Below are 22,776 nucleotides of genomic sequence, written 5' to 3' on the forward strand. Positions count from 1 at the left end.
CGAGTTGATACGCACGTGGAAGCAATTAATTCTTACGCGCGTACACTTAATTTATGCCGGAAGAAGTTTTTGTATCGCTGGAGAGGAACGGAATGTCTGCCGCTTTGTGTTCATTAACAATTTTCCGGCTTTTTTCCGGCTGCGTGCATTGCGTATCAAACAACTCGAGACCTAATTATATCTATCCGTCTGAATATAAGCGTCGGGTGAGCAAATACATGAAGAAAAAAGCGTGTTCATCTCCCACGTGCGGCTGTTCAAAGTATGCAATCTATCTAACAGTAAATCGGAAACAACGCCACTATTTTTTCGGAGGAAGGGGGAGAAATTATTAGAAAATCTTATACAAATATATATTGAATATCTTTTTTAATCGATTTCTTAAATAAAAAAAGAAAAATTTTTTCTATATTTCTCTCTTTTTTAATTCTATTTTCAATTCTTTTTCTAATCCGGTAAAATCTACATATATATATTTTACAAACAATATTTTTTAAGTAATTAGAAATATTTTTTTTTAATGCAATGTTTTATAACGCAGTAGTTTTTAAGCAACTAGAAATATTTTTAAAAAAATGCAATAGTGTTTTATAATCTATTTCTACTATCATCACCCCTTCTTGGTTTGTCAACGTTTATTATTAGTAATCGAAATGCATCAATTTAAGCTGATCTTACAGAAACATCGATATCACCAACAGCCGCTGTTAAAAGAAAGGAGATAACGTATCCGTGTATTAATCTGTCAATATAGGCCGCGAGAGACTTTACATAAAACTGGAAGCGTGCAGGTGCAAGGATGCTAACACGCTGCATACGTTCGTTAATTAACGTTCCCCTCGTTAACGATCGATAAGTATCTCGGCGATTAATAGGGTATATACTCCGTTTTCTTTCTTCGACGCGCCTATATAAACGTATATCGTTATTTAAGGAGAAGAAAAAGAAGGGCATGTTGTGTAAAGTGTAAGAAGGTCGGAGGAGAAGTGACAAGCAAGATTACGATAGTTCCGAAAGTGACAAATTAAAACGAATGACGGCAAATGCAACGAACATTATATGAAAACAATATTATTATGCTATACGTAAAATTGTCAAAAAACGCAACTTTAATTTTTGCATTTAAATTTCATGCTCTAATTTTTAAGATTGAATAATAAGACGTTTTATATGACATTTTCTCTAAAAGAAGATAAATTCAAGTATTTCAATGTGTACTAATTATTTAGAGTGTTATGTTGATTAAATAATTATTTTAATTAATTTAATTAGTTGATTAATTGTAGTTAAATTAATTTACTTTTTTACGAACATTATTTAAAAGAAACAAGATTTATATTCCTTGTGTTGAAATCACCGAAGATCCTGCGGTCGGATGCTGACGTTACAAAAGAGGGACATCCGATTGGTGGCGCAAAAAATGACTCACCGTTTTCTCTACACTTCCCCATTGGCTGAATAGGAGCCAGCTAAGGGTGAAACGGTCCAACGGCATTTCGTCTCCCAAAATTGATCGAAGAATACACACCCTCGAATTTTCTCCCCAAGAGACATCCTCTAAGAAATGTCTTGCGTATACTATTCTTACATCTCGTAACACAGTGCTTATACAGTCGCGTGAAGGGTTTACATTGGAAAGTGTCGGTTGATTCGCTACAAGTCGTTATCATAATACATCCCTTCCTCTCCCTTTCTCTCCCTTTTTGTCCATCTCTCTCTTTCTCTCGAGAAAACGGATTCGTATCACCGGTAAGAGAACCAGCAATTTCTTGCGTTCTTACGTCGCTCGCTCGCTTTCTTCAACCCCCTTTTCCCCCTCAAACCCCGGGTAATCCAATTCACCATTATATCCGTTTCTTTTCCGCAAATGGGCGCGGCTGAGCTCTGAGTAATTCGCTACGCTTCCCTTTTTCTAGGCTTTCCCATCCCACGGGAATGCAAGCGGCCTGCTGCTACTGCCGCCTCATATCGTCTTTTCGCGTGGAATTGTCGCGCGCACTCAGGGGAAAGAAGAGGAGAGAAGCGGGGGACCATAGGGAACAGTTACAAAGCGTCCTATAAACGTGATTAATCCGCGAGCAACCGCGTCACGAAAAGCGCGCGTTGTCAGCTGACGCAGGAACGCTCGGATCTCTTATAATTTTAAAATGATGGAGCTCGGTATATTTATAAAACAAGCGAGAGCAATAAGAGCTAATGTTTAAAATGCGTGTTTTTTAAAAATTTTTTTTAGGGAGACTTGGCTAAATAAAATCCAAAAAATTTTGTTTCTTATACTTTTGTGAAAATATTTTTTACCATAATTAAATATTATCATATTTGTTATATATTATTAAAATACATATCATCATATTTTCTATGTATTATTATTTAATATATTATTGACAATTTTTATGTTAAACGTTGAAAAATTTGTCGAACAGATATTATAATTGTAACAAATATTTGAAAAATTTGTTATGTAATATAGATATATTTTTGTAAATATTTATTATGATTATATGTATGTACAAATTTTCATTCATTGTAAAACCTTCGATGATATAGTTAACTCGTAGTATCCCCATCTGTCACGCGGAATACCGGGAGTTCGCAATGTTTTTTTAAAATATTCATTATGCCATCTGATATTAAGTTGAACAAATAAGAAAACTGCAGCTTTAATAAAAAATAAAAAAATATCCTCTCCCCGGCGGGGAATCGAACCCCGGTCTCCCGCGTGACAGGCGGGGATACTGACCACTATACTACCGAGGACTTCACGATGAATGAGAGAAGAAGGTGGAATACACATTGTTGTAGCAAATATTTACAAGAATACATTTATATAATATTACACAATAATATATTTTATAAATTTTTGTTGTAACTGTATGTGCATATTTTTATTAATTTTATATATGTATATATAACTTGCATTACACTCTGATCAAATAAGTTAATAAAATTATGCACATAGTTATAACAAAAACTTATAAAATGTATTATAAAAATATATAATATTAAAATATATAAATTTACCAAAAATTTTGAAATAAAATCGAAATAAAGAAGTACGAGACTTTCATATGATATGATATGATATGACATATCAAAGTTGCGCTCTTTTATTTCGCTTTTATTTCAAATTTTTTGACAAATTTAGAATCATAAAATTTTACTAGCTACAATCAATTAAGAGAATCAATTTTCGTCAGAATTTATCAAATTTAAACGAGTCTACGTGCCAGAAAATCAAAGAGTGCGAGTGCAAAAAAAATACAGAAAAAAGAAATATATCCAGAGATGTATTACACAGATACATATTTATATCCGGATAATATCTCGACATCGCGGATAAATGCTAAGTGAAAAGGCTAAGTTGAATATATGCTGCCTTTCGTGGGTGTAGTACCATCTAGGTGCCGATGCGATTTCCGCCCGTGCAAACACTCGCGTGGCGTAAATTTCTCGCACGCCGAGACGTGACAGACACGCGTCGAGAGACGAGGCGCGCGAGCAGTGTATTAAATATACCGCCGACTCGGAAATAAATCCCTTTTACCCAGAGAACGAGGCACACGATTTCCATATCCATGCTCGTTACCGCGCGGAAAAATATATTCGCCGCTTCGAAGCGGCAAGAAAAAGAAGGAGGCAAACTGCGCGAACGGAAAGGAGGGAAGAGGGTGAGAAAAGATGGAAAAAAAATAATAAGATGAAAAGAATCCCCCAAAGAAAAGGGAGAAAGAAAAAAAAGGGTGGTTAATCTCGGTGTAACGAAAATTATGAAAATTTCGCGCCAAGATGGACGAGGACGACGTCGAAGTAAATGCGGCGAGGAGGCGAAGGCCATTAGAATCTTTCGCAATTACCGAGCTGGATTAAATTAGTACCCCGAGGTTTCGCGTGCTCGCTAATGGCTTTAACTGTTTGTAAATGTAATCGTGGATCCTTACGTATGCAAGTGCATACCGCGCGCGGATGTACTATATACGTACATACATACGTATGTATATGTAGATTTGTATATGCGGCTGTGTGCGTGCATATGTACAGTAGATTTATACTGTGTGTTTGCGAATTGGTGCAGATATAATAGGCTATACTATTGTAAGACTCATCCGTCCGTCGCACTGACTATCGTGGTGATTCGTCTGCGTGAACAGTAGTTTAATATATGTAAACAGGCCGAATGTCGTCGATTTTTTTTTAGCCTTTCTTTTCATTCCGTTTATTTTGCCCTATCTCTCTCCTTGAACGACAGAATGACGTTCAGTTATTATTTAATAGCGTTCTTCAAAACAGATATACTCAGTTACATATATACTATTATACTTATATATATAAATCATAGTTATATTATAATATAAAGAATTAATAATTATAAATTATAAAAATATTATATTATGCTATTAATATAATATTTAATATTAATTTAATATTATTATTTTAATTTAATATTATTATATAACTATATTAACATACATTAAATTACCTTATTATCAGCAGTTTGGACTCGCGAAATATTTACGATTCGCAGAGAAAAATGATGTAGGATGACGTACCTGAAACAGAAAAGAAAAAAGAACAAGATTATTTTATCGGTATTATGAATAAAATAATTCATCAATCTATTACTTTTTATTCATTAAAAGATAGTCATGTGTATTTAACTTCTCGGTATAAAATTTTAAAACGTACAAACAAAGGTTCTTCTACGCTATTTATTATTTATTATAAACAAGTAAGTTTTTTCCTGTATATATCTTAATTAATATCACTGATTAATATTCTTTCGTAAAATTAAAATTATGGTGTGCTAATGATAACCTTGTCACGGAACGTATCGATAAAATAATACAGATGTGTTTTAATGTCACGGAACCCCGTGATCGAAAATTCTGCACCGTAATGCATCGATCTTATCCTTATTCATTTAACTTGAGCACGTCCCCGGAATGAAACGCGCGATTGATGAAAGACGCCGCCGGTTAAGTTCGCTCTGATCGCGCGTGTTATCGCGAGTGACCGCTGATACCAGAATGACTGTATAAGTCCGTTAATAAGTCATTTAATCGGCCGAAGGCATCGCACAGGGCGCCATCCGAATGCGTTCTTTGCAATAAAGTAATACATCATCGCCCAGCAGCGACGTCCAATTTACAAAGTTTTATCGATTCGTTTCGACGAAATAAATTTTCGAGTAGGAAATGGAGCATCTGTCTTTATTCCTCTTTTAAATTCCAGTATCTTTTACAATAAAATTTCAATTAGAGATATGTGACACACAAATATCAGCTATCAATTCATGTATTGACAGAAAATCATATGTGCATGTTTGAGATTCCAAATATGTTTGAGATTCTTATATTCTTTTTACGTTTGACAAAATATTGTAAACAAATATATAAACATATAATAAATAAAATTAAAATATAAATATTTATAATATTATAAATATTTAAATATATATTATATATATTAAATATGTATAATATTATAAATATTGATATACTTGAGTAAAAGTGCATTGGAATAATCTCACTTTACAATAGAATATTTGATAGTACAGGATGTGTAGCTACGTGGAAACTATACGCAGCAATTTTAAATTGTTTAAGAATAAGGAGAGATATTATTTTATACGTAATTTGCAAATTTTCGCGTGCTAATATGCAATTAAAGAACGATTCGAATATTCAGCTTCCCGGCTTCCGTGTTACAGCGCACGAAATTTATGCATTTAATTAACTAACTCAATCCTTACGCCACGCCGATAACGTTAAACGTCACAGGGGGGAGGGTGAACGGAGGATAAGAAAATAAGTTAGCGACTTACCACGACAGCTGATATCACACGACAGTTTCAAAAATCGTATAATAAATTCTTCAATCAGCTATCGCACTGTATAATTAGCAAAATTAATCGCTAGACTCTCCCTCAAGAGAGTGGACACGTAGATATTTCTTAAATAAATTTTACAATATTTATTATTTTACAGAAAAAGGACGATACGGAAGAAATTTAAATTTGGAAATTATAATATCAATTATTTTGCTATTTATAAAACTGTTAAATAAAACCTAATTTTATCGCTTGTTTTCAAAAATCAATGTAGAAGAAAAAAATATTTTTTTTAAAGATCTTATGTTCTTATAAGATTTGGTAAATAAAAATATTATTTAATAATATAAAATTGTGTGTGTGTATGTGTATAAGTTTTTATTAACTCTGTTGAATCGACATGTGTTAGTTCATCTTCTAAAATTGATTGTTTCCATTTCTACGCTAACATGAGACAAGACAGAAAGGGATGATGATCGAGAAGGTGAAAAAGAGAGGAAGAGAAAGAGAGAGAGCTGGGACTACTGATACCGAAGAGACTTATGTGCTCGAGGTTCACCATCGTAACCCACATCTTGACCGGAAATTAGCCGGGGAAAAATGAAGCCGCGGCCGCGCGCGGCTATCGACGAAAATCACCGTGGATATGGAAGGTATGCGCGCAATTTTTTCGTGTACGCGATTTATCATTGTCCAGACGTTTATGTAACGAGTTTGGGTAGAGGCCGGACATCGAGTAAATATAAATTTAAAGATTGTCTTAATATAATCTCTTGTATCTCAAATTTTATCTTTATACACAAACGCTTAACTAGATTAATTCGTTGTATAAATTTTGATGAAAATCCTTTCTATCAATTTTTTGATTAGCGAAAAATCCATCGTAATTCCAAATATTGAAGATAATACAAAATAAAATAAAGTATCGACAATATATTTGTTAAAAGAAACATATTTGAAATTGCGAACAGATAATTTTATAAAATCATCTAAAAATCATCTAAAAAATATATATATATGTATGTATATGTATGTAGGTATAGCTGTCAAAAGTCGTGCATCTCTTCACAATAATATTAAATATTTATCTCTTTTATCAATATTCCAAATTAATTCTAAATTAAATATAAAATATGGTATAATAAAGAGATAATTAATAAATATATAAGAAATATATCTTTACATATATCTTTCTCGCGCAGTTTTCCTAGATCTAGACATTCTATTCATGCACATTTATGATTTTGCCGTAGAAGTTGGCATAGGATGCGACTGCGGCATGGTAAAATATGGAAATACGTCAGCCCTTTAGGGAATATCTGAGATAAGCGCGTTTCTACGGTGGATATTAAGTAACATTAGGCCATTACTTTCGAGTCTGGCTCGGCGGAACTTCGCAGGGGAGTCTGACTTTAACTCGGCACGCCTCTGCAAATTGTCCGACCATTACGGTTACATCGCGCAAAGATGAATACGAGCATACAAATATATTGTATATGCGAATGTACGTGCGCGCGCGAGATGTCAATAGTCGACAAAGTAATCTCTTTTTTTTCCCTTTCGATCAAATCAAATTATTGATCGATGGAAAACATAAAAGTGCGACTCTCGATGATGTGAAAGAATGAGAAGACTAACCGAGCCGACGACGATTAGAATCAACGCCGCGAGGTGTGAAATATCACTCATCGTGACTACGCCAAGAAAACAATTCTGTGATTTATATACACGGTGTGGCTTTCTTATATGTATACTTAGCCTCTGCTGAAGAGAAATACCAGCATGGAACAAAGTTTGTTGAAATTTCTATGAATCTCCCTTCCTTTCTGTACTGACAAACAGATATTGCGATACTTTGTTTGATGAAACAATTCAAAATTAATTTTAGAGAACAAAAAAAATCTCTTCTTCAATTTAAAAATGAAATATAGATTATATATAGTCTTGTAATTAACCCAGATTTTTTTCTTCAACTATGAAATCCTTGAAATCTAAAGAAATTGTGTGACACAATGTTATGAAATATTAATTATAAAACTGCATACGTCATGGGACTTTTTCCTGATTTTGCACCATGATACATATGGATTGTGTATGTAACGTAAATTGTTTCTGAAATACGTTAGAAATAAATCACGCGAATCGCGTAGAAAAATATCACGCGTAAATATACGATCGCAAAAGGGAAGATTGTTATCTCTTTAAAAAAAATATATAAAAAAAAGTAGTTTTCACATGACATATCGCTCATTCATGGCGCCCGACGGTTCGCGAGTATAAATAAAAGAATAGAGAACACACTCGCTCGACACACATATATCAATACATACATACATATATACCTGTCGACTCTAACTGTCAAACACATACATACATGTACACTATATAGATATATGCCGATACTCGTTCGCACACATAAAAAGACGTATGGCAGGTGGTCGTATAATAGTATGCATATTCATTGGCTTTCTGGCTTATCGAGACCATATCATCAACGGCGTACTTAATTGACTTCAGATTCTCTCATTAGCGCCAATGGATTAATTCCTCGAAATTTTATTGCTAGGCGAAAAAAACGACGCTCGCGTTCAAAAAAATACGCGTGAAAAAAAATTAATTACTCGCCTAGAAAATTCGAAGGAAAATTTACGCGAGAAATAAACTTAATAAAAAAAAACGACGTTTTTAATCTAGAAACTTTTACTTTCCAAGTCCTCGACAGTATATTCGAGGAAAATTCCATCGAGAACCGCGCGCAGATACTACGTCCGTTATATAATTTACGGTATTACGTTTTACGGTGGTTATACTTCGTAATTGCGGAACATTGCACACAAACGCACACAAAGGCGGCGCATCCGTAAAGTTCAATGAGTCGTGATATTTATCGCTGGAAAATGCGCGCAAATTCTCAAATTCTCTCGGGGTGCGAGTATTCACCCGGGGCGAAACAACAATCATGATGATGATGACGATGATTCTATATACCCTACCTCCCTACCTCGGTAATTGATGTACGGTGCAAAACTTCTCTATAGGTTACAATGTTATAACATGCACGTATCGCTCCTTTATTCCTCGATGCTCCGACACTAGTATAGAAAATTCCACAGAACTTTCAGAAGCAAGCGAGTTCGTGCTTCGTCGTGCACGACGAAGAGCGAAGCGACAGAAAATTTCGACGTCCTACGCGTCTCTAGACTTCATAATCGAGGATGTAATTTCGAGCAGTTATAGTCCAGGACAATTTACCGGGCACTTGCCGCAGTCTAGCCGGTTGAAAGGAGTAAATAATACCGGACGAATGCCTCCGAAGTTATTAACGAGGACGCGCGGAAAACTTTCCAGACTATTTTTTTCTCCTTTTTTCAGCAGGTAAAAGATATGTGACACGAACCGCTGAAAATTCCGTCGTTTTCTGGCATATAAGCTTCGTGCACGATATAAGTGAAATTTATTTTACTTTCTACTATGAATATATGTGAAATTAGATTTTATTTGCGTGTATGAGGTGGCACAATTTTATTGTATTTTACTTCAAAAATTTTTAGAAAATATAATACAAAAATACAATAAAATACAATATATTTTTATATATTTTCTAAAAATTTTTATTCTCGATTTACAAATCGAGAAACCTTTTCTTATTTTTAATATTTCAACTTCAATTTAGTGTTCTCGATTTACACAGAGAAATGTTATAATTTTTTTCTGCTCATTTCTCGTATCAAAAATTATTAATTTTCGGGACAATTTTTCCAGTTAAACATATATTTCTATATATATCTAGAATATATATTTGTTACATAAAAATTTATATCATTATCATAATCAATAATTATATTAAATAATAAAGTGTTTTTTATTTCTTTCGACATATTTATATGATTAAAATAAAGCATCGATTTTTAATAGACGATTATAATTGCAAAGAGGAATATTAATAAGACAATTAAAAACAGCTGTTTTGCAAGTGGACACTCTTGTAAGAAAATCTCTAAAATAGTGATCCTGAATTACTTTTTGCTATATGTATACCACAGGGACTATCATGTTGCAACCGCACGTCCACAGATCATTCTTAAAAGCGATCGATTTTTCTGACAGCTATACGTACACACGGTCGTAAGAAAACTTGAGAGCAAAAATCGAGATGCACAATCTCGAGAAGATTTTCTTCTCGTTTCTTTAGGCACTATGATTCAATCTGTTTTGAAATATTATATTTAGTTAAAAAATTGAAAATATAAAATATAATATAAAGTATATAATATAATATAAAAAAATCTTTACATGCTAAGCAGAGTTTCATCTTAAATATGATGCGTTATAATTCACATTCAATATTTTAATATGTTGTATGTATTAATATTTTTCAAAGAGAGAGAGAGAGAGAGGAGAGAAAAGTAAAATTACTATCCTGGCAATTCCTGCCCTTCTTCTCAATTATTTAACGATGTTACGTTATTTCGACCGTTACACATTCGCGCGCTATATAAATGATCGTTTAAAACGTGCGTTAAAAGTCTCATGTGAATATTAAAATGGACGAGCGTAGAACCTTCACTAATGAAACGGGCATTTATTATTTATATCGCGTCCCGGCAATCAACAACGTACTACGCAGCACAAGTTACGTTCGTGTCGAGAATATGTGTCATAACTTTGTGGGCCCGCGATGATTATAATCTAAGCTTTGTTACCTGTAATCACTGCCACAATGTATCTTTGAATTATGTTTATTCTCAGATCTTAATCGGTGACGAGTCAAAAATGTGGCTCCTAGATTAAGTTTACACAGCACAAAGGGCTATTATATTACGCCCGTATCGTGGTAAATCGCCTTTTCGATAACGGCATAAAGAAGTTATCAGTAGAAATTTGCATATCTTCTTGTATTTAATTCCTTATTTCAACGTTAAAACGTATCGCTCACATGTTCTCGCGATTGCTTAGAAATTTTGGAAAAAAATGTCTCGATATTATATATAAACTCCAATAATAATTGCCTCACTCGACTATCAACTTTCCCTATTTTATACTTTCTTAAATCAGCGCAGTCGATCGTATACATATCTGTCAGTCGTGGGCTGATGGATAAATCGATTTGTCAATCGTCCCTGAAGTCTGTATGTGCGTAATATCTACATTAATTACGATAGCAAGAGAGCGGTCCACGAGTGGGCGGTCTCAGACCAAAGTGTACCTTAAAAGTCGCACAGTTAGTCTCAATTAAACTGGTGCTGGCAGCTGAATTAAATTTTCGAAGACAATTGGCTTTATACTGTGCGTAATAAAGAAAGAGCAAAATAATCTTAATTGTTTTTTAACTGTTAACTGTTAATTGATATATTGTCGATTAAATAAAATTATACTTGAGCGAAATTAATATGCCAATCCAAATTACTTCGTTTCAGAATCATAATCTGTCAGAATGACACGTTTTACAGGTGATGCGCGCTCGTACCGAGCTTGAAATTTTATTAGACAATTATGTCGACGATTTGCTCGCGCACGTGCGACATAACCGTATCTCGTTAATTAGTGGTGAGCTCGTTAACTCGCCTCTTGGACGCGCGTTTCTTGCTCGATTATCGCGGCATTAGGATTGAACCTATTTAAACATCTTGTTAAGTAATAAACGTGTAATTTTCGTCCGCTGAGACCCGAGTGTCAATGTTTCGTTTAAATATCGCCTTTGTATATGTGTATGCATTTCTAATAAACAATTTTTGGAAAAACAAACGATTAACACGCAAACTCGCTTTTGATTTTATATTCCACAAATTTTTCTCTATCATCTCTCGTGCATCTTCGCATCGAAAAAATATTTAACGACATTACAACGGTAACGCCCATATAAATATACGAGAGCGCGGTGTTGTTTTTTTTTTTTCTCTTTTTGCTCGATATGTTTAATTAGCATAATTTTAATGCCCGCCAGTACTGGCAGGTGGGACCCGGGCCTCGCTTCCGGCAGGAGGCATTCGACGAGAGAGTCACTGCCGCTTCAACGCGATTTATTTAACTCAATTACGCGAAAAAATAAAATACGCTAATGGTATAAAATGCACGAAATTGCACGTAATAAGTTCGCGAAATGCGGAGAACAAAAACCACGAGTTTGTCATGTTTCCTTCGCATCAGAGATAAATACAAGTTGACAATCGACCATGTTGAAGCATTATTTGTCACAAAAAAAAATAAGATTGATTAATTTTAACGATTAACTAAATCGTTACTACAAAGTGCATTAAATAGTGTAATAAAAATATTCCTCATGTACGTATTCGCAAAAATGGCTTTCCACTTTCTCTCTCCTCCTATTTTCATATTACAAATTGAAAAATTTAAATTTTAGAGATTAATGTTACTGTGCCACATCAAAAACAGTAGTATATTGTATGCAATTTTTTTTTCTCTATCTCTCTCTCTTCCTCTCTCGCTCTCTCTTTCTCTGGGACATGCCGCTCACTAACATGCAAATCCCGGCACAATCGTTCTTACAAATTCGAGTTAGGTCGGGTCAGCTTGAGCCAAACTCGGCCCGCAGACGTGTAATCTGCCGAGCTAGCCACTAGGCGGGGTAATGATACGCTCGCGATCTCAGTGTGGGGGGGTATCAAGATAGTGGCCACACTAGTATATCGCTATAGAGAGGTGGTGTACGATCGAACGCGCGCGCGGTGAGTACTCGGTGAGACAAGTCCGGGGCTCTCTCTCTTCGAGACAGGGGCGATCTATATTTATGTGTACCTGACGCGAGAACGCTTCTCATCTAGATGTATAAGTCACCGCGCGAGCGGACCAATAATCCACCGTATTGTATTCCACTATCATTTGCGAGCAAAACGGCCGCGGAATAGCCACAAATCTGTCGTTGAATAATACAAATTGATCGTACGACAGTAAATCTTGTCATTGTATACACTTGCAGAAAGAAGTTATATTTCAGAAACATCTATCTAAACAAAAAATGCGTATTATATTATTTATAAATATAATAATATTTTTGTAATTTTTTATTATATAAAATATATTTATATTATTAATAAATTTGTTATAAAAAAATAAGATTGATATCGAGATACTCTTGGTATTAAAATAAGTTTGTTATTTTGCGAAAGTTATAGAGCGAAGTAGTATCAGCTGATCTCGAACAGTTATCACGGACTTTGACAGATCCGCTTTTGCATTATGCGGAAGCATTCATTTCGTAGCCTCTTGCGAGACATAATTAATTAAATGTCAGACAGAACAGAACTGCGCAAAACTCTAACTGTCAATAAGTGGTGCGAAATGAGTATCCTGTGTAAATTAACGAGGATGCTGCGTTAAGCTGGGCGGAATTATTTTACGCTATTTGCTTCTAAAACGCAGCTCGCATAAAATTTTTCTTCCAGATATATATGCCCCCTTATATGTGCGCGTTTCCATGCGATGCATCGCGAGTTGCAGCCATTTTGCCGACCATTTATTTTATCGGATTCATCCACTCGCGTTTCCAAAATATTAAATCAGATATATAAAATTCTACGCGTAAAAAAATATTTGTTCAAATTATAACATTCTCGCGATGTCTGACATTAACATATTTAGTGTCCACAACGAGATCTGATTGATTTTGCCAATTAAATACCGTCGAATCATTCGCGAATAAAAAAAATTTCTCCCCCAAAAAAACGAGACTTCCATATTCAACATATTCAATTCAATGTATCTGTATGATAATAGCGTCTCATCTTGTCGGGTACTTGACGTATACTGAAAACGTGCCTAACAAAGCTTCGGATACGTTGATACGTGGTACTTCGCTAAATACGAGGCGAGAATTATCTGTGCGCGATTACTGTTATTATTCCTTCAATTGAAGTGTCTTTAAATCTGGGCGCGTCCCAACAGTTTTTTAATTACTACCCGCTCGCGATGTAGTAACGCGATTCCGAGTATGATCCTGAAAGTTAATTATTACGGACGAGAGAGAATATTCGACATAGCGTAAACTCCCGAGATAATTTTTGTACGTGAATCGAAAGTTGTAACTCGCTAACCGTAAGTTAGTTCAGTAATAATACCGCGTTGCGGATAATAGAGGTACAATGCGCGTCTTTTTTGCATGTATGTGTATGTGTGTGTGTTTGTGTGTGTATGTAAGAGATATCGTACGCGCAATTAACGTGGAAATAGTAATTAAGCCTTTGCACGAGGATGTCGCTCGTTCGATAATTTGTTAGAATTAATTTCTTATCTTTTGACAAATGTCTGTATGCGCGATATATCCTCTCTAATACATATAATCTTTACAAATTGATATCTATATAAATTTACATACTTGCAATTTGACATATTAAAAATTGCTTTTTGCCATCTTCTTTTAGTTAAGAGCTAATTATATAAAATCTGATGTAATTCATGATTTAAACTTCGCAACATAAAGTATAAATTAAATTAGGTAAAGTATCGTATCATTACACGTATACGAACAAACGTGTATAAATATATCAATATAAATTGATTATAATATACACAAATTTACATTACATCATTATATGCTACGGAAAACAAATTACGTCAGTCGGAATCATCGCGACTACTAGTTAAACTCATATGTTACGCGTTTCTTTCGTAAAAAAAAAAAAAAATAATAAATAAAGCTACGTAGAATATTCTAAGAATTTTTTTATAAACACGCGATGTTGTATATTCATACGATGTATCGATACATGAAATATATATGTGATCAATCATTTGCTATCCTCGATATATATTTATCGTATATGTAAGAACAGTTTTTCCGTATAAAGAGAGAAAATTTAAAACGTCCAAATAGTGATCAACAAGCTCTATAATTAATTGAAAATATAATAATAATGACGGAAAATGATAAACTATTTTTCGCTGCAAATATCATAAACCATATGGCATAAAAAAGTAAATGTTTAAGAAGAGAAAATTTAATAGTGATGAGAGAGATGCATTAAAGCACAATAAGAAATTCACATATTATTTTAATAATTTATTAATTTTTTTCAATGTCAATTTAAAGTTTCAAAATTAACTTTCATCGTCAAACTATCTTATGATTAAAATTCGAAAGAAATCGAATTCTTTCTTAGTTAGAAATAAAAAAGAATTTTAAAAAAGTACCAAATCACTGTAACTTTCACATTTCTTTGAAAATTTCTTGCATTATCCGTTCTATAATATATATTAAATATTCACAAAAAGGCAACATCTTTCGACCATTTATTCGATCATAAAAACTGATTACTGATATTATTTTGTTCGCGAAAAAAAGCCACGCTGTATATATTGAAAATGGCGAAAGATTAAATAAGACTTATCCAAGTTAACGTCCACCCCTTGAATTTGCCGAAAACAGAAGGCCGTATCCGCTTATATATAATAGCAATCGCGACTCGCATCGGTGCGAAAAAGCACCGCGTTCCGGTGCTCCCTCCCTGATAAACCTCGCCTTTAAACCGAAAACGGAAAGCTCGACGTAAAACCGTGTAGCACAACGGAAGATGAGAAAGAAGCCAGAAAGGGGATCCGGGGCTACCCTGTGTTTACACGGCGCGGCGCGCCGCCCCGTGAGCATTAGCTCTATCTTTGTACCGCCCAATCTCACGTTCCTGAAATGCAAATTCTACCGAAACGAGCGGATGGCAAAATGAAGGGATGCAGCGCGGCGACGACGGTCTAACCGTCGGTTCCCGCGACTTGTCCCGGAACGCGTTGCACTCGTCGCGTTAAAAAGAAACGGAGGGCATTTCCAATAATCCGATCGCGAGATAGAGTTGATCGATATCGATCGAAGAAAAGACATTATTTTATATTTAATCATATTTAATAAAAAAAGATGTATTGAAAATACCACAGTATAAGTTATATTTATATCATGAAACATATGATAACTAGATTATTTTTCAATTATTATATGATAGTGTCATTTCATGTTCATCATATTAAAATATGATTTTTTTCATTTAATATAATAATTTATCAATAAATTACTTTATTAAATAATTTTTTTATTTATCATGATGATGAGTTACTAAAATTATGTAATATAATATTAACTCGAATAATTAACTAAAAATGTTCAATTCTAAAATATATATAATTATATATTTATGTAATAAAATTATACTAATATGTCGTACAAAAATTTTAACTAAGAACTGTATATATAAAAAAATTTACTATTAGTAGCGATTCTTTTTTGAGGAATGAAATGATAAATTGATGAGTTCAGTTGAACACCTTGTTATTCAGGACGTTCGTCATTTTCTTACGACACATAATTTTCAGTGAATTTATGTAGGATGCGAGAGATTACAAATTTAATGACATAAAAGCACGTTGTTTCGAAGAATAAATTGAAATAATTAGAAGTATAAATATCTCTCGACAAACGCATCTTTATTTTAAAATGATATTAATTTTAATCATCATTAATAATTATATTCTTTCTATTTATTTCTCAATTTGTTATTTTTCTAATATTAAACAAAATTATGAAATTAGATTTTAAATAAAAACACCTTCTCTAGTGGGTTAAATTATGCGAAATCAACTCTTTTGTTTAACCTATATAATATTTATAAAAGCTTCGAGAGAAAACAAAGATCTTTTGTACATTAATTTCATTAAACCTCGCAAGCACTGGCACCAAAGGCAATTTCGTTGTTCGGGGAGTAAGCCACACCCTAATAGGAAGGCGAATTCAGGATACGCCAACCATCGGGCATACAAAGTGCGACACGGGAGTGAATGCTGTCACGAAAGAAGGGCAGCGATGGTACTTGAACTAATGACAGGTCTGCCTAATTAGGAAGACGTATTCGTATTCGAGAAGTCGAGCCACGAAATGTGCAATTTACGAGTGGACAGTGATCAGAGATAAAAAGGTAATCTAAAAAAAACATGCAAAAAATAATTACATCTTTTTTTTGTTGTAAATAATTTCAACACTGCCTTGTATAAACTCTCGTATGTCTTCAGTTATGCTTGATTTGCAATTGTCGTGGCGTATCTATACGCTAAATTTGAATGCTTAATTTTGTCAACTCGAATATTTGACAGTATAATGATTTTATATGTTATCTTTATCTTTTTATCCCTCTCTAAATCATAAATTATTAAATTTTTTCATAAAATTTTAAATTCAAAGTAATAAGGATATTTTTGAAATTTAAAATTTTTCTTGAAAAAAATTTAATAATTTATGATTTAGAGAAAGATAAAAAATAAAGATAATATAAATATTTAATAAAAAATATATACATATATACATATACTTCATATATTTCAATTTTTTAAATCGTGTAATACGATAAATTTCCAAATAAATGATAAAAAGCTATAATAAATCGTTCTTATGTGCCTCTTTCTCGTAAGTTTCGCATGCTTAACAGTGAGGAGATCGAGTGTAGCGTTAACTCGCGAAATAATTCTTCGGTTGGGCTCGAGATATTCGATCAGCTGCGTTTTTCGGATCAAAGTCGAACGCACACACGCGTTCTAAACTAAAACCGCCCGTCCTTCTCTCTCGAAGTTCTGGCCGTGTATAATTACGATCATCAAGCCCTCTATCCTCGCGGTGAGAAAAACGGACGTTTGAAAAAGCAAATGACAGCCTCTGGTGACGTAATGACAATGAGGTGCCCGCCTCTGCCTGGCACCGGAAGTGCCCGCCACGCCGAGAACCGACTCGGTGTCATACGCCGGCGTCTTCCCCGTGTAACGAATAAATGACTAAATTGCCGCGGAACCAGGCTAATTATCGATTTGCCTTCGGCAAATGACAAGAAGCTCCGATCTACAAAATGGCCCCGCCATTCGCGACAAAGAATAATTCAAATAGCCGGCAAAATTCGATCTCCCCCTGAAATTTCTCAAATAAATATTATTAATATCCGCGATGCACAACAAAAAGATATTTAAATTACTTGATAATAAATAGATCGTCAGATGTGTCACGGTGAAAAAAATAACTACAAGTTTTTAATTTGCAGAATAAAATCTAATGATAATTATTAAGCTCAAACTTGCAGAAAAAATACTATAAATAAATTTTTTAAATATGATCCAATTAATATTATTTGTGAAAAACAAGATGTAATTGTAAGTGAAATTTTTTTTTCTTGCTCTAAGAACTTAGAAACAGTTTTTGTTGGAGTGAATATCGAAGCTCGTTCAAGACCATTAGCAATTTAAATCACATTATTGTTGCTCTTCCATAACGAATTAGCCATTTGGTAATAGCTGGCATGATTATTAGCGAAAACCGTACAACAACGCTATCCTGTCTTTCTCGTCGTCTGTGAGAAGGACGCAACATAAATTACGCATAATGATACCGTCTTGGGAATTTGCAATCTAAACTCGGGAGTTCTAGTACTCTTATACGCTAAATATTTGAATTTCCGGGGCACATTCTCACGATCTTTGATACATTCTTTTCATATATGTGCTCTACATATTCACTGATTTTTCTAATATATAATATCTCTTGCATATTATATATTATAATATAATAATATATATTTAATTTTCTTTCATAATTGTTTTTTAAACCCAGCAATATGTATAAGATCATGAATGAAAAATGAAAAAATATCTAAGTTTCATTGAGATATCGAATTAGATGTTCTCCTTTATTTTTGAAAAATTAAGATTATTATTTTAAAAAAAAGTTGTGGATACTCATAACATTTATTTGATTAATTCCTACTGATACAACAATCTGTGCACGAAAATTCCGGGTCACCGCTCGGATTAATTTGAATTTATTGGTCGCACTATGTCACTAAAATTAGCAAACAACTCCCTCGACAGGCGAGAAGTCAACATATTCGAGTTCGTGGGGCCAACGATCGTTCCTGTTTTTTATTCCGGCGCGTGAATTTCCGAGGGGAAAAAAAGAGGGCCCGGGCCCCGGCGTCAGCGAGTTAGAAAATGCGCTCTCGACAAATCGGCACAATGGGATTGGATGCCGCGCGCGCCAAACAAATCGTGGCTAATAAGAGGTTGATGTATGGCGCCGCGAGCTGGAGGGGGCCAATACATAAAAATAAGATAAATTTTATACTCGCGGTTGGTGATGAATGGCGGGATGAATTATTGAATAGTTAAACACACAGCGCACCTTACCGGGACCCGGGCCCTCGCTAGACCCCGAACCCGAGCCCGAAGCCCGGATAAGATACTGTCGTTCACCGAACGGATCCAGGGCCGCCTCTCGCGAAATAAAGTTCTCAAATTCCGGTAGATCTGAGTGCCTAATCGTCTCGACACAAGTCGGATATCCGAAAAAAATAATAATATTAATAATAATATTTAATTATTATTATATATTAGTAAATATCAATATTAATATTAAAATATTAATATTTTTAATATTTTAAGAATATTCTTTGAATAGAGAATATTAAAAATATTCTTTAATAATATTATATTCTTTGTCTTGTGACGTATCTTGACAATTCAATTCAAAATGTCAAATGATTGATTCTGGAGCCCCCCCCCCACACACACATATATGATTTGACTTCACGTCGTATATATGAAGAAATGGATCTCGCGACGAATGTTGCGTCGTTTTAATGTCAAGTATTTCGTGAAATGACAAACTCGTTTCGAATAAAATGTATGAATTATACGCGAGATAACGGAGAGAAAGAAAAAAAAAGACATTGCATTGTAAAACAAAATAAAGGCATTTGGCGAATATGACGTACGATAAGTAACAAGTAGGTAAGATGATGAATTATATGCGACGATACTATCGTTACTTTTGCTTTCTGAGGCGGGCGATTCTACGGGTTTTAATGGCTGGGAAAGCGCGTAATCGCCTTCATCGCGAAACGCCTTACCAATGTTACATTTGAAAGGGTAATGGCGCGACGGGGGGAGAGAGAAAGAGAGGAGTACTCCGAGAAATATCAACAGCGACATGTGGCGACATGTATATCCCGCGACTATTTATATTTAAATTCTTCCCCGGGCGGAGATCGCCGCGCCGGATAACAAAATTTAAATTTCACTCGAGAAAGTGTAACTAAATTCGTATAACTCCTTGTGTCGAAGAGGGTAGAAGGGAAGTCGACACCGAGATTGAGGTACACGTGCTGATGACGCAACGCATATAACGAGTAATAACAATACATGATAACGATGTTCCATATTCAGTCTCTTAATTAGGTCGTACAACACATAATTTTATGACTTACGACTTTATGCAATTTTCCTGCTCACTATGTAAAAAAAAATATATACTATACAAAATATCTTTAATTATATAACTCTATATCTTCTAATTTTTTGTTATAATTAATTGTGACATAATTACTTATTATGCAAAAATTGATAGTTAATTAATTTAATTAAACAGCAATGGTTGATATCGAATCTCGAAAAGATAGAATATTGCATCTTCAAGGAAAATACAACACGGTAGAGTCACATAAAATCACCCTAATCGATAAATATGTAAAAAAAAACTTGTCGAAACACTCGCGTAAATAAAATTGTCACTGTGGATTTAGCTGCATAATTTTTTATCGGGCGCTGAAATTAGTTAATCGAAATGACGAAGTTCGAAAGCCACGACGTCTTGTTTTTCCCGTCGCTCTCCTTTTCTCTCTATCTATTTTTTCGTCTCTTATTGCCCCTTTTTATTCCTCTTGTTCCTTTGGAGTTTGCCTCCGAGGCAAAAACTCCTCTCTCTTTCCTTCCAAGACGTTTCGGCGCTTATTAGACTCCTCATCGGGCGCCTCCGTTCCTGCGGCATAAATTCACCTGCGCGTTTCACTTCGTTATGGCTCTATTCACGGTAACTGCGCGAGGACGGATATTCCTTGCTGTGCATCCCATTCAGCATTCTTGAAACACCGAAAGGCTCGAGAAAACGAAGAACGCACATCACAAGTATCGTCGATTGTTTAACGCCTTTCAAGAAGGAGGGCAAAATTGTGTGGAAAAATTTCAATACCATCAATGTTACTTCGATCCAATTAAAATTAATTAAAATATTATACGATTAACCCTTCTTTCGACTACCTCGGCTATCTAAAATAACTTTAAATTTTAAAAATGTATCGAAACTTTTTCTCCGCCTGAAATAAAATACAAAGGGCCTTTGTATTTGAAAACCTTCTAAAATATAGGAAAGAATGTTCGATGTTTGCATGATAGCAAACTGGTATGAAAAAGGTGAAAAATTATGCATTTTGACTGAAGGGTTATTAACACCTTCCAAGGAGGGAGGACAAAATTGAGTGAATTTTGTCCTCCCTCCTTGGAAGGGAATTTCAATATCAATATTATTTCGATCTAAGACTGATTCAAATATTAAACGATTACCCAGATACTGATACGGTATCTTAGGTATATCGATGCGAAAATGTACAATGAGATAGGATTCTATTTTCGTTGGAATTTCAAGAGATAATTCACGCGGGTCCAGTGTTTCGGAAGCGATAGCGTCGATACATGCGACAGGGAGCATCGTTATAATTGGATGCAAGGTGTTAATCTGTTGGGTGTGGCTGGTCGCGGGAGTTATGCCAGCCACCAATAATCCTCTTGTCATGAACGTATTACACACGCGGGCGCGACGCATCACAGGCTCGACTAACATATAAGGGGCTCTATTAAAACGCGCGCTACAATGTAGAAAATAAATAAGCGATATCTTCTTTTAATGCGAAGCCATATCGCGAGTATATGTGGAAAATTGATCAAATCTGTTTTTGCTGACGTACGAAGAAAATTGATAACAGAGCGAAATATGAGTACTTCAGATAAATTTTTTTCTCCGTATAATAAAATTAATTATTATTATATTCATTTTAAATTGTTTTATGTTTAATTTTATTAATTTTATTATGTTTAATTATAAAATAGAAATTATTTTATATGAATTAAACACCGAGAGTGCAAAGAAAAATAAACTTTATTATAATATTAGTCAGCATTCAATGTGAATGAAACAAAGAGAAAAAAATAATTTTAATGCTAACTCTAATTTATTCACACCTTCGCGAATAAGACCGTCGTTTATTCGAAGCACTTGGCGATTCATCGATTCGTCGTGGTTAAATATCTCCGTGCCGTGTCATTAATTGTTAATGATAAAATCGATTTGCGGACTTGTTTAATCGATAACGTACAAAATTATCTCGCGGTGATACTTAATGAACAACGAAAAGTACACGCCTCGGTCCTCAGCTGGTTGAATGGAGCAAAGGTCTCGGAAGCAGATTCATTACAAGGCTATAAACGCGCGTTATAAGGTCGTAAGGATGCGTGGCAATTACTTAAGAACTAATCGGCCGAAACCCGATGGACAACGGCAGCTGTCCGTCAAAAAATCATCGACTTCAACTCGAATGATCCTGCTGATCTCCTCGCACAAGTTACGACACTCATTGAGAACCTTTGCTTCTCTCTTTTTTTCTTCACTATATAATTGAAAAATAGCAATTCTATATAAGCAAATGCCTCGTAAAAAATATTTTATAGAAAGGCATTCTTTTAATTTCGACAAAATCGATTCAATTTGTGAAGAATATTTTGTAATGCTTTTTCCTCTGCTGATATATTCAAATCTAAAAATTAAAACCATTTTCCGAATATATAATTATGTTCAATATTACAAAAAAAAATGTTTTTTGCAGTATTTTTTGTTTAAAATATTTAAAAATCCTGAAATTTTAATTGTCAAGAAAATTTTTTATAGAAATACCTTTCTATACATCTCTTATACACATTTGTTATATGACGCTTTGCAAAATGTATCAGAAAGTCACGATTAGACATCTTGTAAGAGCGATCTCAAGCATCCATTCGAGCTTTCACCTTTGCCAAGATTTGTTAGCCTAATTTGGACAAAAAGTACGGGCCCATGAGAGAGCGTAATCTCTCTCGTGACGTATCCATCT

General features: G+C 34.3%; 1 protein-coding gene and 1 non-coding gene across 6 annotated transcripts in view; both read right to left on the minus strand.

Annotated features, from left to right (window-relative positions):
- Positions 1-22,776, minus strand: part of Ss (aryl hydrocarbon receptor spineless) — a 218,423-nt gene that overhangs the window by 151,745 nt on the left and 43,902 nt on the right. The gene's annotated exons all lie outside the window — the stretch shown is intronic.
- Positions 2,686-2,757, minus strand: Trnad-guc (transfer RNA aspartic acid (anticodon GUC)). Its single transcript has one exon. It is a non-coding gene; the product is annotated as a tRNA-Asp (tRNA).

The sequence above is a fragment of the Prenolepis imparis genome, unplaced genomic scaffold (genome assembly GCF_030444845.1).
Source record: "Prenolepis imparis isolate NDT839.2.m4 unplaced genomic scaffold, iyPreImpa1.0 SCAF_15, whole genome shotgun sequence".
NCBI classification, from domain to species: Eukaryota; Metazoa; Arthropoda; class Insecta; order Hymenoptera; family Formicidae; genus Prenolepis; species Prenolepis imparis.